The sequence below is a fragment of the Sapajus apella genome, unplaced genomic scaffold, assembly GCF_009761245.1.
Source record: "Sapajus apella isolate SASKATOON/1434 unplaced genomic scaffold, GSC_monkey_1.0 scaffold52, whole genome shotgun sequence".
NCBI lineage: Eukaryota > Metazoa > Chordata > Mammalia > Primates > Cebidae > Sapajus > Sapajus apella.
Window position 1 is genome coordinate 14,269,347 of NW_022436992.1, and position 17,869 is coordinate 14,287,215.

A 17,869-nucleotide genomic window follows, 5' to 3' on the forward strand; every position below is an offset into this window, starting at 1 on the left:
AGCACTTTGGGAGGCCGAGGCAGGTGGACCATGAGGTCAGGACATCGAGACCATCCCGACTAACACGGTGAAACCCCATCTCTACTAAAAATGCAAAAATTAGCCCGGCGTGGTGGCAGGCACTTGTAGTCCCAGCTGCTTGGGAGACTGAGGAAGGAGAATTGCTTGAACCCAGGAGGCAGAGGTTGCAGTGAGCTAAGATCACACCACTGCACTCCAGCCTGGGTGACAGAGTAAGACTCCATCTCGAAAAAAAAAAATTAGTTTGTTTGACTTACCATTTACTATTGATTGAAGACAAGGTTCTGTAGAGTCCGTTGTTAACTTGCAGGAGATTAATGAGTGGCAAGCAATTTTTATTCACTAGAGTATAAAATTATTTCTGTTCTGTAGAAAAGGTAAACCCAACTGTCATATTATTGCCCTCCTTGTATCAACTTTGCTTCATTTTTTAAAATAAATTAATATTATTGCCCTAATTTGTATATAATTTTGCTTATTCAAAAGAAAATTTTTTTAAATACATTTGAGACAGGGTCTTACTATGTTGCCCAGGCTGGTCTTGAACTCCTGGCTTCAAGTGATCCTCCCACCTTGGCCTGTTGTATAGCTGGAATTACAGGTACAAGCCACTGCATGCAACTAACCTTTGCTTCTCATTTCAGCATTTTTTATTCCACTGATTATATGTATATGTATATCTGCATCTCTCTCTCTCTTTCTCTCTCTCTATATATATACACACACGCGCACACACACACACACACACACACACACACACACACACATATATGGTATATATATATAGAGAGAGAGATAGTTTTGTAGCCCCTGCTGGAATGCAGTAGTGTGATCTCGGCCCACTGCAGCCTTGACCTCAGTCTCTCCTTATCCTCCTTTGATCAGTTTTGCTATCCTGTCGATTCCCCCAACAATGAGTGTGATGTTGTCAAATATATATTTGTTCTTCATCTCCTGTTTCCTGACATACAGCCTTTAAAAACCCTTGGAATCTCTGGAATGATAAGAATGTCTTTTGCATGCTAACAGGATGACTGGTGGCTGGCAGCCCCAAATAGTAGCTTCAGGGCTTGTCACAGGGAAGGCCAAGGCAAGATTGGAGACTTGGGACTTTTAGCCCCACTCTCCAACCACTGGGGAGTGGAGGGGCTGAAGGCTGTGTCAGTCACCAGTGACCAATGGTTCAGTCAATCATGTGTACGTAATAAAACCACCCTTAAAAACGCAAAAAGGACAGGGTTTGGGAGGGCTCCCAGATAGCTGAACACAAGAAGGCTCCTGGAGGGTGGCGCCTCAGAGGGGCATGGAAACTCCACGCCCCACACCCCTTCTCACAGGCCTCACTCTGCACATCTCTTCATCTGGTGTTCATCTGTATCCTTTGTAATATCTTTTAGAATGAACCAGTAAACCTAAGAGTTTCCCTAGTTCTGTGAGCTGCTCTGGCAAATTCTCGGAACTCTGGGGAAGCGTTCACAGGCGCTCAGATTTAAGGCCATCAATCATCATCATTTATAGGCCATCTCTACTAAAAATAGATGACAACCTACCACTTGCAACTGGAATCTGAAGTGGAAGGACGTCTTGTGGGACTGAGCCTTCAACCTGTGGGATCCAACGCTAAGTCCAGGTAGACGGTGTCGGAGTGAATCAGGATACCCAGCTGGTGTCGACTGCTGGAGCACTGCTTGTGGGAGAAATCCCCATGCATTTCAGTGACTAGAGGTCACAGAAGTATTCAGTGTTGAGATGTTGTGATAGCATCATAGGAAAAACTGCATTTGTTTTTTTCTTTTTACACTGAGTTAAATTTTTGACACAAGTCTACTGCATATTAGTAAAAGGGTTACATTTTTTAATGTCTTGAAAGTTGTGCTTTGACAACTTCCATATCAATCATTTTTTTTCCTGTCCCTTTGGAATCAAAATCACTTGGGTTACCCTGAACCCGGCTGAAGCCTATTCCCCAGGCCTTGAAAACTTTGAGGCCCTGCTGCCAGCCCCAATCCCTCATGAATATCAGGCCTCCTAGAGTTTAAAAAAATAGACTTGAGGCTGGGCACGGTGGTACACACCTGTAATCCCAGCACTTTGGGAGGCTGAGGCAGGTGGATCATGAGGTCAGGAGTTCGAGACCAGCCTGGCCAACATGATGAAACCCCTTGTCTACTAAAAATACCAAAAAAAAAAAAATTAGCCAGGAGTGATGGTGCATGCCTATAGTCCCAGCTACTCAGGAGGCTGAGGCAGGAGAATTGCTTGAACCAAGGAGGCAGAGGTTGCAGTGACCCAAGATCGTGCCACGGCACTCCAGCCTGGGCAACAAAGTGAGACTCTGTCTTGGGGAATTAAAAACAAAAATAGACTTGAACAATGAGACTCCACTGGATGGATTTAGGGGAAGTACAGGAAGCAGGACCTGCCGGTGCAATGCCACAGTCCACCTGTCCAGACTTGGACCTCACCAAGGGAGGTCTGTGGAGACAGGGAGAGGCCCTCTGCCTCCACCCACTCTTCTACTCCCCAAACCCTGAGTTGTGCTGAATGTAGTAAACCTGAAACACAAGGGCTTAATTTGGCAATAGGTATCTGAAGGACTTGAGGTGCTTCTCCCTCCACTCACTGCAAGCTTTGCCTCCTGGATTCAAGCAATTCTTCTTCCTCAGTCTCCCAGTTAGCTGCGATTACAGGTGTGTGCCAACATGCCTGACTAATTTTTGTATATTTAGTAGAGATGGGGCTTCACCATGTTAGCCAGGCTGGTCTTGAACTCCTGACTTCAGGTGATCCACCCATTTTGGCCTCCCAAAGTGCTAGGATTACAGGCGTGAGCCACTGCACCCAGCCATTGTATGTATTTTGTGGGTATTTACTAGAACATTATTCAAAATAGTACGAAAAATTTTGAAATAAACTGAGGACTGGTTAATAATTTTGGATACAACCACATAATGGAATACTACACAGCCATTAAAAATTACATTGAAGCCAGGTGTGGTGGCTCATGCCCATAATCTTAGCACTTTGGGAGGCCAAAGCGGGAGGATTGCTTGGGCCCAGGAGTTCAAAACCAACCTGGGCAACATGGCAAAACCCCCTCTCTAAAAATAGCAAAAAAAAAAAAAAAAATAGCCAGGTGTGGAGGCACACACCTCTAGTCCTCTAGTCCCAGCCACTTGGAGGGCTGAGGTGAGAGGATCACTTGAGCCAGGGAGGTTGCAGCTGCAGTGACCCAAGATCAGATCATTGCACTCCATCCTAGGCAACAAAGCAAGATCCTGTCTCAAAAAAAAAGATTACTTTGAAGAATATCTTACGGTATGGTTAAATATTCATTTTTCAGTGTTAGATGCAAATTAAAGCAAATTATAAAATATACAGTTTGATTCCAGCTTTGATCACTACATATATTCTATATACGACTATATATGCATATATTATATATATGAATATGTTATGTATGTATATAAATATAACAATATATGTTCTATATACAGATGCTATATTTTACACATACATACACACATATATATTATCTTCTCTAGGGAGCAGAAAGAGATTAGACTGATAATGAAGATAGGGTACAACTCCAGTCCAGCTCAACCTAGGGGACTGGTTTTAAAGCCTCAAGGGAGAGCAGCTGGGACTAGACAGCAAGGCAGCTATTTGTAAGCATCTTTCTGTTTCATGCTATTGGGGTGAGAAACAACAGCACAACTTTTGAAAGCCCCTTTCCACTTACCCCACAAACTGCATAGCAGCTTTAGGACTCTCAGAGTTCAAGAAGGCCATTTGCAGAGGAGAAGTAAAAACATGTATGAACTTGACCCTGAGCTCATGGACTGTGCCATAAGGGAAATTCCTAAAACAGCAGGAGAGACCCTGGGGGAAGGGAGAAGCCCTGCATCAGCAAGTCCAGGCAGAAGCCTGCATTCCACAGATGCTCATCTGTCTGGCTGGTGAGGTCTAAGGACATTTGGTCTCAATATTAAGTTGCATGAAAGGGGTCACAAACCCAGTCCCTTGGCCATAAAAGGAAATAAACAAACTCTGGCTCGAGAGGTTAGGGAGGAACAGGGCAAGGGGAGGTTCAAGAGAGTTTTCATGGATGAGATGAAATTTAAGTGAGGCCCTGGAAAATGAGAATTTCAACCGATAGACGTATGGTAGGTCAGAAAGCAAAGGTAAAGAGGGGGCAAGTGCAACGGGCAATGACAGATATGACCAGAGTGGTATGGGGCATGGCTAGTGGAGGAGATTAGACTGGAGTTTGGGAATGCCACAGTATAGTGGCTGGATTTAATCCTAGGGGTGATAAAGCAAATTGGTCAACTCCCAACCCCCTTGTAAAAATGGCTCCAAAATACCGGGCATTTGATAAATGACTACTTCTACTCTACTATTTCCACCCTCTTAAGAAGAAAAAGAAAGTGGAGGCTTAGAGAAGGGCAGTGGCTTGTCCCAGTCACACTGTGATTTGGCCACAAACAAGAATGAAACCTCACACCCAAAAATGCTGCCTTGACCTCACTTCCTTTCTTTCCTCCTCGATAGATTGCAGACTATCCCAAGAGTGAAGTACCCCGTCAGTGCTTCAGCTTTCCTCAAAAACAATGCCAAATATTAGCCATATGTCACTGTAGCAAGAGCCCTGAACCAGGAATCCCAGCTTTTACGCAGAAATGCTGATTGACCCTGTGACCATTCCCTTCACTTCTCCACTGTATTTTTCCCCACCTGTAAAATGAGGTCCTTTCCAGTTATAAAAACAGATGATGCTATTGTCCCATTTCGTATCTAATCCTACTGTGTTATAAAATCATGAGGAGGCTCTGTACATTCATCTTGGCCAATTCCCTTCTTATCTCTACTTCCCCCATCCCCTTTCCCTAGAGAAAGCCAGCATTGTTCTTCCGGATCCATCGCTTAAGAAAGTGCTTTGTCTCCCTGGTTATTTAGGTGATAAAAAGTGACCTAGGTGACAGCCCTGGAATGGGCTGAAAGCAACAAAAAAGCAGGTGAAATAGACAGTTACAATGACGACAATAATAACAACCAACACCATAAATTCTTTTTTAGTACACTGGGAGAAAACTTCTCACTAACGAGAAAGAAATAAAAAAGAAAATTAAAATCTCCTGCAATGCCCACAGTCATTGAATAGCTACATGTGTACAGCATTTGGTTATTTTTACATACTTCACATTTTAGCCTTCAGAGCAGCTCACAGGGGTGAATTTAATTTTTAGTCCAGCTCCTGGCACAGTGCCCAGCACAAGTTAAATAAATGTTCTGTGAGTAAATGACCCTATTTTTAGATGAGGAAATAGAGGCTCAAGAAGAACAAGCAATATAATGTTCCCCTCCTTTCAGCCATCTCCTTTTCACCCCACTGAATGCAGTAGTCCTAGTGCCCTGAACTTGACCTTCTTCTGCTTTCCAGACTGGTTCGTCTAATCCCACTCTGACTCACCACGCCACCTCTCCTGGGTATGATGTCTACATTTTAAAACAAAGCGTGAGGAAATAAGACATTAGTCTGCTTGCCCACCCCCTCTCACGCCAAAAAAAAAGTCTCTTTATAACAGAAACTTCTCAGTCTGGTAGGAGACTTTTGTTCCCTCATTTACGGTAGAAAGTCCCTAACCTTGGACCTCACACCACAGCTATTCACATGGGGAAATAACATGAGAAGTCAGCATATAACTCTCCCAGGCTCCAGTACAGACGAGTTATTGCCAAGCTGTACTTTGACTGTCAACCCTCCCATTCACAGAAAATGAACTTTGGAATGCCTGCCCTCAATTGGGGTAGAACTCCCCAGAACCATGACCATTCCTGACCCACTCCTTGGAAGTGGCAGGTCAGGTTTAGCACACAGTCTGTAGAATGTCTGCACACATGAAAACCATCTCTGTCTATTGTGACAAATGGCTGGAACTCAAGCATACAATATACCCACTGGTTCTTCTTTTTTGGCAATGACATCAGGAACATTTGTATCTGCCATCCGAAGGAAAGGTTAAGAGAGATATGTCTTTAAACACAAAATGGGTAGAGGCTCAGGTCTGAAAAAATGAATTCTTTCACTCACAACTATTTTTTTTCCTGTCAATAAAAATACTTGGAGACTGAGTTGGCAAATGAGAACCTGGGACACGTGTGGGGAAATTCTGGTTCCTGCAGCAGTTACTACTGCTGCTACTGACTAATCGCTCTGAATTCACTTTGTCTCCACCAGAACTCTGCCCCAACTTCCTTGGTAATTCCCCAGCACAGAGAGTGTGCAATCGCTTGATACTTTGCTGTTTCTAAGATTGGAAATGGAATATTTGTGTAACTTCCTTTGCCAGAGGAAATGATAACCTTTAACTTTTCATCGAAAGAGAAGGAAGTGGGTGCTGTAATACAATTTTCTCTGTCAGTACTGTCTAGCGAGGCTAAGAATCATCCTTGGAGTGACCTCAGCAGAGTCCTCAAGAGACAGCTGGGCAGTGGTTCTATGGGTGTCCTGGGCCTAAGCCCCATCTGCCCTTCTCCTAACGCACCCTCCACTCTCAGGAGGCCTTGGATTCTATTTTCTAAGACCAGGAATGAAAAAGACTCAACAAGAACCTTACACTCCCTACTTGAGCCTGCTTCCCAAGTCTGTCCTAGGAATATCCCTCCAATCCCCCAGCTCATCAGCCTTGTGGCCTCCCTGTGTGAGGAAGGTACTTTCTACCTGGTCACCAAAAATAGTCCTCCCTGGACTTCAGGCTGCTCCTCATCAGCTGATGCCCTGCAGGCTCACACCTCCAAAAGTTCTCTTCCTGGCCCCAGGCCCTGGAATCCTTGTATTCAGCAACTCATCTTTGGCTCCCTCTCTCTCTCCCTTCCCTTCTCTTCCCTGCCAGGAAGGCCCTTTCCTAAGTGACACCAGACATACCCCTATTGACCTCCACACCATCCTGCATTGAGTGGGAGCATCGCTTTTATCTCTGCAAGACCTCTCCCTTACCCATGGGCTGGCATGCTCTCCTCCTGAGAAGTTTCCCAAAGCAGCTGCTGCAGTAGAAGCAGGAAAGGAGAAAGTGGGGGAAGCTACTTTTTTTTACTGAATGCCACAGGTAAACAATATATTGGGTCATCTGAACTTACTGAAGTACAAACCAGAAATGGTATTTTTTTTCCAGTAACTGTCTTCAAACATGCTCTGTCAGAACCCCCTGACATCTCAGGCCACTGCAGAACCTTTTGGTAAATAACTTGCATACATGAACAGTCTCAGAGACCAGAAAAAATAACAGCTATGCACTCTTGTACCTATTTCTGTATTTTTTGCCAAACTCCATTGAAATATTAAAACATTAAAGGGATTATTAAATACACAACTCCACAAGGATGGGAAGAGCAAATGAGAAGACAGCAACAGTGAGGGAGAAAGGGATACATTTCTTTGATCAGTCAGGCAATTCCCTGGCATTCACATCACCAAGTTCATATTTGCAGTAGCAATTCAAGAGTTCTGAGTCTCGCATAGAAGTATCTTTAAGAAAAAAAGAAAAAATAATTTGAAGGCTGGAAAGCAGTGGGGTAAATGGCAGCTGATCCTAAGTGAGCAGTGGAGAAGTTGAGGACCAATCGGCATCTAGTACCTTTGGGACTGGGATCACAGGGATGGTAAAAAAAAAAAAGATTGCATGAAAGCTGGTTAAGAAATAGAGATAATGGAAAAAAAAAAAAAAGAAACAAAGAAATAGAGATAATTCTCCAAACACCCCCCCAAAAAAATACATTCTGTATGTTTCCATTTATATAAAACTCTAGAAAATGTAAACTAGGACAAGAGTCATGGCTCACACCTGTAATCCCAACAATTTGGGAAGCCAATGAGGCAAGATTGCTTGAGGCGAGGAGTTTGCCACCAGCCTGAGAAACATAGTAAGACTCATTTCTATTTTTAAAAAAAGAAAAATGTAAGCCAGGTGTGGTGGTGTACACCTGCAGTCCCAGCTACTCAGGAGACTGAAGTGGGAGGACCACTTGAGCCTAGGAATTCAAGGCTGCAATGAGCTATTATCACACCACTGCACTCTAGCCTGGGCAACAGAGTGAGACCTTGTCTCAAAAAAAAAAAAAAAATCAGAAAATGTAAACTAATCTATAGTAACAGAAAACAGATGATTGTTTGCTTGGCAATGAAGGAGGTGAGGAGAAGGAATTACAAAGAAACTTGAGGTAACTTAGGAGGCATATAGTCTCTTCTCACACTGCTACAAAGAGCTACCTGAGACTGGGTAATTTATGAAGAAAAGAGATTTAACTGACTCACAGTTCTGTAGGCTGTACAGCAGGCATGGTTAGGGAGGACTCAGGAAACACAATCATGGCAGAAGGGCAAACAGTAAGCAAGCACATGTTCACATGGCAGCAGGAGAGAGAGCCAGCAAAGGAGAGCTCGTGAGAACTCATTCAGTATCTAGAGAACAGCAAGGGGGAAGTGCACCCCCACAATTCAATCACCTTCCACCAAGCCCCTCCCTCAGCTTTGGAGATTACTATTCAACATGAGATTTGGATGGGGACACAGACCCAAACTATATCAGGAGGTGATAAATATGTTTACTATCTTGATTGTGGTGATGCTTTCACAAGGTTATATCAAAATATAAGTAGCACAATTTAAATATGTGCTCTGTTTATTATATGTCTCTTTTATGTCAATAAAGCTGTTCTTTAAAAATTTTTTGACAGGGTTTTGCTCTGTCACCCAGTATAGTGGTAAAATCACAGCTCACTGCAGCCTTGACCTCCTGGGCTCAATAAAGCTGTTATTTTAAAATGCTAGCCAAGCTGTGAGAAAATTCTCATTTGTTGCTAGTTGATTCAGCCTTCTTGGAGAACAGCATGATAATTATTTAACTTCTGAGTAATGATAAAAATGATATTAACAGGGAAAAATAAATGGTTAGATTTTCAGATCATCTTTCCAATACTAGCAGAAAACAGAATGTTAAGGTAGGAGATTACTAAAAATAAAATGATCATTGAAAGGATTCAGCATGGTGTTGAAAATTCCAGACTTTCTCCCTCATATTACATGCAGAAGGCTGGTAGCCAGGCCTTTATCCTCCAGGCAGGAGATCGAAAGAGCTTTCCCTAGGGAATCAGGCCTATATGAATACTAGGGGCTCCCAAATCCATTGGCCTTGCCAGGACATCAAGCAATGACACACAACCACCAAGCCTCAAGCATGTATTGAGAGTTTCCAATCAGCTTTTTAGTTGCCCACTCTCAAAAATCTAATATTACTAAACATCTGCAGAAAGTTTCTAGCAAGATAGAGATCAAAACAGAACAACCCAAAAAAGCAGATGGGGAAAAAAAGACTGGGTAAAGAGAAGAAAACTTTAAAAAAAGATCAGGTGCAGTGGCTCACACCTGTAATCCCAACACTTTGGGAGGCTGAAGCAGGAGGATTGCTTGAGCCCAGGAGATAAAGACCATCCTGGGCACATAACAAGACTTCATCTTTATTAACAATTTAAAAATTAGCTGGGTATGGTGACATATACCTGTGGTCTCAGCTAGTTGGGGGGCTGAGGTAGGAGGATAGCTTGAGCCCAGAGATCAAGGCTGCAGTGATCCATGATCACACCACTGCACTCCAGCCTGAGTGACAGGGTGAGACACTGTTTTGAAAATAAAAATAAATAAAAATTAAAAAACTATTATGAATATCTCTACAGTAATAAGATAGTAGAACCATCAAATAAAGGCAAAATACTATGGGGGAAAATGTGAGGAAGAGAGAACTGTATTCAAAGTAAAAATATATATAGTAAGAAAAATGAAATTCAATAAAAGAGTTGGGAGATAAGGTCAAGCAAGTCTCTCAGAAAGTAAAACAAAAGGATAAAGACTTAGAAAATGAGGTAGTTAATAGGAATATTAGACAACCGTCCTAAATGACTCAGAGCTGAAAACAGACCAGAAAGAGACAAAAGAAAAATAATTTTTCCAGAGAAAGAGGTAAGAGAAAAAAAAAAAACAGTAAAAAAGGAAATAATAAAGTTTGCAGAACTTGAAGAACATGAGGTTTTCCAGATTAAATGGCCCATTGAGTGCCTAAAATAATGAATGAAGAAAGACATACATCATGAAATTTCAGAACGCTGGGGATAAAGAGACAATCCTACAACATTCCAGACAGAAAATAACAGTCACATGGAAAGAATCAGGCTTTTGAATGGTGTCAGACCTCTCACAGCAATATTGGAAGCTAGAAGAAAATGGAGCAATGTCTTAAAAATCAGGAAGGAAAATTAATTTCAACGTAGAATTCTATACCTAGCTGATCTACCAGATGTCAGGATAGAATAAAGATATTGTCAGATATGCAAGTTTCTAAAGAAAATGTTCCTTCCTAGACATCTTTCCCAAGAGGCCACTGAAGGGAAACAAGAAGAAAGATCCAAGGCAGAAATTAGGTGAAGGGAATCCTGATGGTGAAGGGGATCCCAGGATGAAAGTGGGCACAGCAACAAGGAGCCACCAGTCCAACTTGGAGCAGGGTCAGAGAGTGCTAGGAGTTTTTTTTCTAAGATAAAAGTAAACTACCTAATACATCTGAATGTCTTAAGAGGAGATTTAAATAATTAGTGAAAAGTTTAAAGTGAAATTAACGATAATCAGAGGTGGATTTACTGTGAAGCTAATCAAACTTAAATTTCAGAACACTTCATCTGCAAAATTCCTTTCCAAACCCTGTATCTAATTTTGTATTTATAATTTTACATTTGTTTTCTTAAAAAGGACGACAAATATAAACTATATTCAGCCTTCGTCATAAGTACATAGGAAACTAAGCAAATGGGGGGAAAAGACAAAGAAAAGTACCTGGTTTGCTAAATGGTTTGGATCTGAATAACATATATTCGTAATAATACAAGCACTGATTACTGGTCTAAGAAAATGAAGATATAATTGCATTAGAGAGACCAGGAGGTAGGAAATGTGAATGTGTGTGGTATAGACTGGGGAAGAACAAAGAACCTAAATCCTCATTTTCCAAAGATAATTGTTAATACCTAAAACTCAAAATTCAAGAAGTAACAATAAAAGCATGTCATTAAGAAACAAGTACTAAACACTAGATAGGAAGGTAGAGATGGGGGCAAGAATCTAATCATTTTTTGCAACAAATTTTGTAAAACTATTTGTTTACATGTAGAATTTGGATCTTTTAAAAAAAAAACACACACACACACACAAAATAATAATACCATTATTTTTTAACTGGATTTTTGAAAAAGAAGATAAAAATCAGTCTTGTTTTAATACTTAAAACTCATTCCAAGTTCGTCCACCCAAAACTTACATTCAAAAATTAAAACTTCTGGAAGATGAGTTTGAAGATGTTCATTTTGCTCATTTTTTAACTTGTATGTTTGGAAAAATGTCATGATGAGAATTGAGGTGGGGGATGAGAAAAGAAGAAAAACATCAATCCCACATCCCATTCAATTTTCAGCCGTACCTATAGCTCTGGAGAAGGGCAGCAGGTCCATCCTTCACTCTTTCTTCCCCTCTTTCCCCTCCTTCTGGCTCTTCCTTCTTTAAGTTGGAGCCCAAGAAGAGGCACTGGGAAATGGAAAATTATTTTATATGTGGTACAATCTGGGGAAGCTGCCATGGAGACCTGGCCCCACTGTGGGGCAGGAATGCTCAGCTGAGGCCTCGTGCCCACGCTAACGTAGACTCGTCTGGATATGTAGGGTGATCTGACAGGGCAAAGAGCAGGAAGTCATGTATGGGTATGAACTGATCTGTATGCAAGGGCGGGGAGAACGTGCAGAGGAATGGGACGTGAGAAAACAGCACAGCACGTTTCTTTAGCAGGTGTCTGCTTAACCACAGGAGGTCACAGAGAAAGAGGCTTAGAGGAGTTATTTTCACTGTGAGATGTGAGTGTAAAAAAGTGCCCAAGACACAGAGAGTACCAGGGGGATGTCTTCCTTCCTACACGAATGCAGAAGGATCACACGTCTTATAACATACACATGGGTCCTCAGAGGAGAGACAGGCCTCCAGAGTGGACATCAGCATTCTCCTCTGGTCAGCAGTGGCAGGGCCAGTGCTGGGGCCCTCATGAAACTTCATGGGCAATGAGCTCTCAGCAATAGCATGAACAGTGCCTTTGGGACTGTAGCTACTAGACCGATTTTCATGTAAGATGGCCTCTGAGGACTCAGAGATGTGCCAGGCTGAGACTTGCAGGCAGCTCCAAGTTCTTGGTAAGAAGGCAACAGGAACTAGGAAAACTGGAATTATTGTTACTATACTTTCTTTACATCCACACAGTCACAAGGTCCAGAGAGTCTCTATTATTTTTTTTTAAAGACAGGGTCTCACTCTGTCACCCAGTCTAGAGTGCACTGGCATGATCATGGCTCAGTACAGCCTTGACCTCCAGGCTCAAGTGATCCACCTGCCTCAGCCTCTCAAGTGGCTGGGACAACGGGTGCATGCTACCATGCCCAGCTAATTTTTTTTGTATTATTATTTTTGGTAGAGACTGGGTCTCCCTGTGTTGCCTAAGCTGGTCTCCAGCTCCTGGGCTCAAGTGATCCTCTGGCCTCAGCCTCCCAACGTGTTGAGATTACAGGCATGAGACACTGCACCAAGCCAGTATAGTCTTTTAACAACTACTGAGGTACGACTGACATTTTAAAAACTACACAAATTTAAATATGCAATTTGATAATTTTGACAAATGTATACACCAGTGAAACGATCACTACAGTCAAAATAATGAACATATCCATCACTCCCAAGCTTCCTCACGCCCCTTGGTAACCCCTCTCTCCCCACTCCCTGACCCCTAACATCAGACAACTACTGATGTATTCTGTCCCCATGGGCTCATTTAAATTTTCTAGAATTTTATATAAATAAAATGATATAGTATATACTCCTTCGTGTATGGCTTCTTTCGGCCCAATTATGTCAAGATTCATGCTTATGGCTGTGTGTATCCTTAGTCCATTGCTTTATCTTGCTGAGTAGGACATCACTGCATGGATAGACCATATCCATTCACTCCTGAATGTTGAATTCTCTCAGTTTTTAGCAATGACAAATAAGGTTGCTGTGCACATTCTGGTATAGGTATTTGTACAAGCACAGGTTTTCGTTTCTCTTGGGTAAAGACCTAGCCATGGAAGGGCTGAGTCATATGATAAATAGATGTCTAACTTTTTAAGAAACTGTCAAACTGTTTCCCAAAGGGATTGTTCCATTTTACATCCCCACCGGCAGTGTATGAAAGTTCCCGTTCTACCACATCCTCACCAGTCCTTGGTGTGGTCAGTCTTTTTAATTTTGGACATGCTAACAGGTATAAAATGAGGCCCAGAGAGTCTCAAGTTACATTTGTATCCTTTTTGGCATCCAAAACGGTGTGAAGGATAGAGAAAATACTAATTCCTTAATTGGTCAATCATTTACAGTAAGTGGAATTTTTTACAAACCAGAAGTTCCACTGGGTTAAACTATGCCATTTATTATTGACAACGTTGTACGTGTCTGTGCCAGCAGGCACAGACACATACAAAGAAACAGGAAGGTGCAGAGACAAGGCAGGGCATTGACAAGGAGGTGACTTGGGCTCTGGTCCTGCCCTATCACCTAGTAAAATATTAGTTAAGTAGCCATGAGTAACTCACTTACTTGCCATGGGCTCCATTTTCTTATCTGTAAAATAGGAACACTGAAATAGCTAGTTTGCCAAGGTTTGTGAATAATCAAAATTACAAAGATCAGTGACATTTCTATGAGAGAAATATATTTCCAAGTATTTTATGGAGTACATCAGACACAAAGGAAGACAAACTGAATATTTTTTAGTATTTCTTTCTTACCAAAAAATTCACATTTTGTCAAATTTTCAGAACTACTTCTTCAGGAGAGTGTAGCTGCCCCCATTTAGAATGACAGAAAATATCAATCTGTCTGACTCCAAAGCCAAGTTCTCACTACAATGAGAAATGAAACAATTGGATCACTACAGATGCAAGGACCTCTCAGGGGCCCACAATTGTGAATTCTGTTCCCCTACCGAATAGAGTTAAAATTTCATAATACAGTACTCCCTAGCTTTTCCACAGTTTCACTTTTCATGGTTTCAGTTACCCAGAGTCAACTGCAGTTCTGGGTAACTGAAATATTTTTCAACCCAGAAAATATTAATAACAAATTCAAAAATTAAGCAATTCATAAGTTTTAAATTGCGCTCCACCTGAGCAGTGTGATAAAACATGTACCACCATCCCGCCTGTCCAGCTTATCATTAGTCATTGACATCGTCTGCTCCTGATATCCAATCGTGACTCTATGATGCAGGATCACCAAAGCAGATGACACTCCTTCTGACATATCATCAGGCCAATATCAGCCTAATACTACATCACAATGCCCACATCAGTCACCTCACTTTATCTCATCAAGGAGGAATTGGATCAACTCACATCATCACAAGAAGAAGGGTGGGTATAGAACAGTAAGATAATTTTGGGCCAGGCATGGTGGCTCACTCTTGTAATCCCAATACTTTGGAAGGCCAAGGCAGAAGGCTTGCTTAGGCCCAGACGTTCAAAACCAGCCTGGACAGCATAGTGAGACCTCCTCTCTGTACAAAGATAAACAAAATTATCCAGGCATGGTGGTACATGCCTATGGTCCTAGCTCCTCAGAGGGCTGAAGTGGGAGGATCACTTGGTCCCAGGAGGTTGAGGCAGCAGGGAGCTGTAATTGCACCACTGCACTCGAGCCTGGGCAATAAATTCAAAAAATTATCTGAATGTGGTCTCTTATTCAAAAAAAAGGTAATTTTGAGTAAGAGACCACATTCAGATAATTTTTATTACATTATATAGTTATAATTGTTCTATTTCATTATTATTATTGTTACTTTCTTTCTTTGCCTAATTTATAAACTAAATATTATCGTAGGCATGTATGAATGTATAGGAAAATCATAGATATACAGGGTCGGGTACTATCCACAGTTTCAGGCATTCACTGAGGGGCTTGGAACGTGTCCTCTTCAGATGAGGGGGCACTACTGTCATCTCCTCAGTAATCCTTGATTCAATCATCAACACAAATGGTTTGGTCAGGTCTTGCCTCTGGAGACAAAACTGCTAAGGATTTAGAAGGGGGGAAAATGTGGTTCACTGGGAAGGTCACCTCTGCTCTATTGGAGAACAACTTAAAACCCAGACCATGACAAGTAGAAAGGCCACCCCACACTCTCCTTCACACCTGGAGTATTCAGGAGTCAATCATATTTCAGGACCACCAGGGGCAAACTGGGGAAAACTGAGCTGCCTGGAGGAAAGTAATCAGCTCCACAAGGAGCTTAAAAAACAAGTTCTGGGAGGAGCAGTTGGAGAAGACTCAGGGACACATAAGAGATGCCATCAGATTTCAAAGGGCTCCCTCATTGTGTCAGACCTGTGCATCTTCAAGGGCATAAATAGATGGAATAATCAGATGAGACTCACAGAGGACATCAAAATAGTGACTCCCCAGAATAAAGAACATTCTATAATAGAGCTGTCCAGCTGCAGAGTGGACTGCTTCACAAAGCGACAGGTGTCCTGCCTCTTGAATCACCATCTTCATAGAAATGCACTAAAAGGGACTTAACTCCTGCCCTGAAGAAATGGTTAGATTAGGGAAAGAAATCCAAAATTTTTTAAAAGGAAGCGACTATAGGCATCTCCTGGGAGTTTTCTAAAGACTTTGTTTAAAGAAACTAAAGAGCTGGGACAGGAAATGCCAAATTAAATTAAGAAAGGCTTGCTTTAAGACAATGCAAGTGGCTGGTGATGAAGGAATGAGTCCTAGGCCCTGGATCAACTGTATCAGGCATTGCTGAGCATAGAGCCAATTCTGTTTACTAGATTTGCTTGGAAAGGGCCAGATGAGAAGGACTTTTCCAAAGGCACCTACTACCCAAAAAGCTGCCAAGGAGTCCAATGGAGCCCAGAGAGAATATTTCCAAGAACTGAGGCCCAGAGGAAGATCTCCTTATAAAATTGTCCTACAAATTGAAGGAGATATTTTTAAATTTTTGTAGTGTTTTTAAATTTTTTACGTTTTTCTTAAGACACCAGAAATTATATATGTTTGTTGTAGAAATTTTTTTAAATGAAGAAAAGCACAAACAAAATACTCAAAAGCTTCTGTAATTCCACCACCAAGCTATCACTGCTATTGACATAGTGGTACATATCTGGCTAGTCCTTTCTGTTTTATAAAATGGAATTACGATATGAATACTGCTCACTAATTGAAATACAAACCAAAATAGGAAATAAAACATATTTGTTTCATCTGTGTCCATGAGTTTACCTTATTATTTTACAAAAAGCTCTTAAAAGTTAACAAATAAAAGTTGAACGCCCTCAATTAAAAAAGTAAAAGTAATTAACAGAAAATTACTGAAAAATTTTTTGAAACCAAAAGTAGTTAGCATTGGTGAAAGGCTACAAAAGTGGACACTTTTATATAATGCTGGCAGGAGCGTAAGAAGACATAACCTTTTTGGAGGACAATTTGCCAATAGAGTACCAAAAATCTTACAGTTGAAGAGATCTTTGGGCTGAGTGCAGTTGCTCATACCTGTAATGCCAACACTTTGGAAGGATTATTTGACCCCAAAAGTTCAAGACCAGTCTGGGTAACACACTAAGACCTCGTCTCTATGAAAAATAAGAAAAGTTAGCTGGGCATGGTGGCCTGTGATCCCAACTACTCAGACTGAGGCAGGAGAATTGCATGAGCCTGGGAGGTCAAGGCTGCCGTGAACCATGTTCATGCCCTGCCTCACAAAAGAAAAGAAAAGAAAGAAAAGGAGAGAGAGAGAGAGAAGAGAAGAGAAGAGAAAAAAGAAAAGAAAAGAAGACAGAGATCTTTGAACCCTGAATTCCACTTTTAGAGATTCATCTTAAGGAAATTCATTCCAAAGAAATGTATCCCCAGGATTATCTAAATTTTTGCCTTTATTTTCTTCCGGTAGCTTTATGGTTTAACTTTATTATGTTTAAGCCTTTAATTTATTTGGAATTTATTTTGGTATAAGGAAGACGTGACCTTTTTTTTTCCTTTTACTTTTAAAAAAATGTATGACAATTATTATTTTAGAGACAGGGTGTTGCTCTGTCACCCAGGCTAGAGTGCAGTGGTGTGATCATAGCTCACTGCAGCCTTGAACTTGTGGCCTCAAGCGATTCTGCCCTGTCAGCCTAAGGGTAGCAAGGACCACAGGCATATATCACCATGCTCAGCTGTTTTTTTTTATTTTCTGTAGAGGTGGAGTCTTGCTTGCTTGTTGCCCAGCCTTGCTATGTTGCCAGTCTTGCTATGTTGTCTCAAACTCCTGGGCTCAAGTGATCCTGCCACCTCGGCCTCCCAAAGCACTGGGATTACAGGCATGAGCCACTGTGTCCAGCTGCCTTTTTATTTTTTAATTTTTCAAGTGCTTTGTTGGTTCCAAAATACCACTTATTAATCCACACTTTCCCCCTCTGGTTTTAAATACTGGAATGTAACAAAAGCTTTGAAATGTAACCCAACGCCTTATTCAGGCTACATTTGAGGAAATCTGAGACCAAGAGTCTGAAGGCCCAGTTTCCTTCCTCAAACCCAGGATATGGTAAATGTGTCACTTCTACTCTTTCTATTTTATTTCTAAGAACTCCTTCTTTCCAAACTCTGCTATGCCCCTGGCTCAGGTCTGTAGAAATTCTCAGGGTCCACGGACAAAGCAGAACTCACTTATGGGGAAATCTGGGAAAT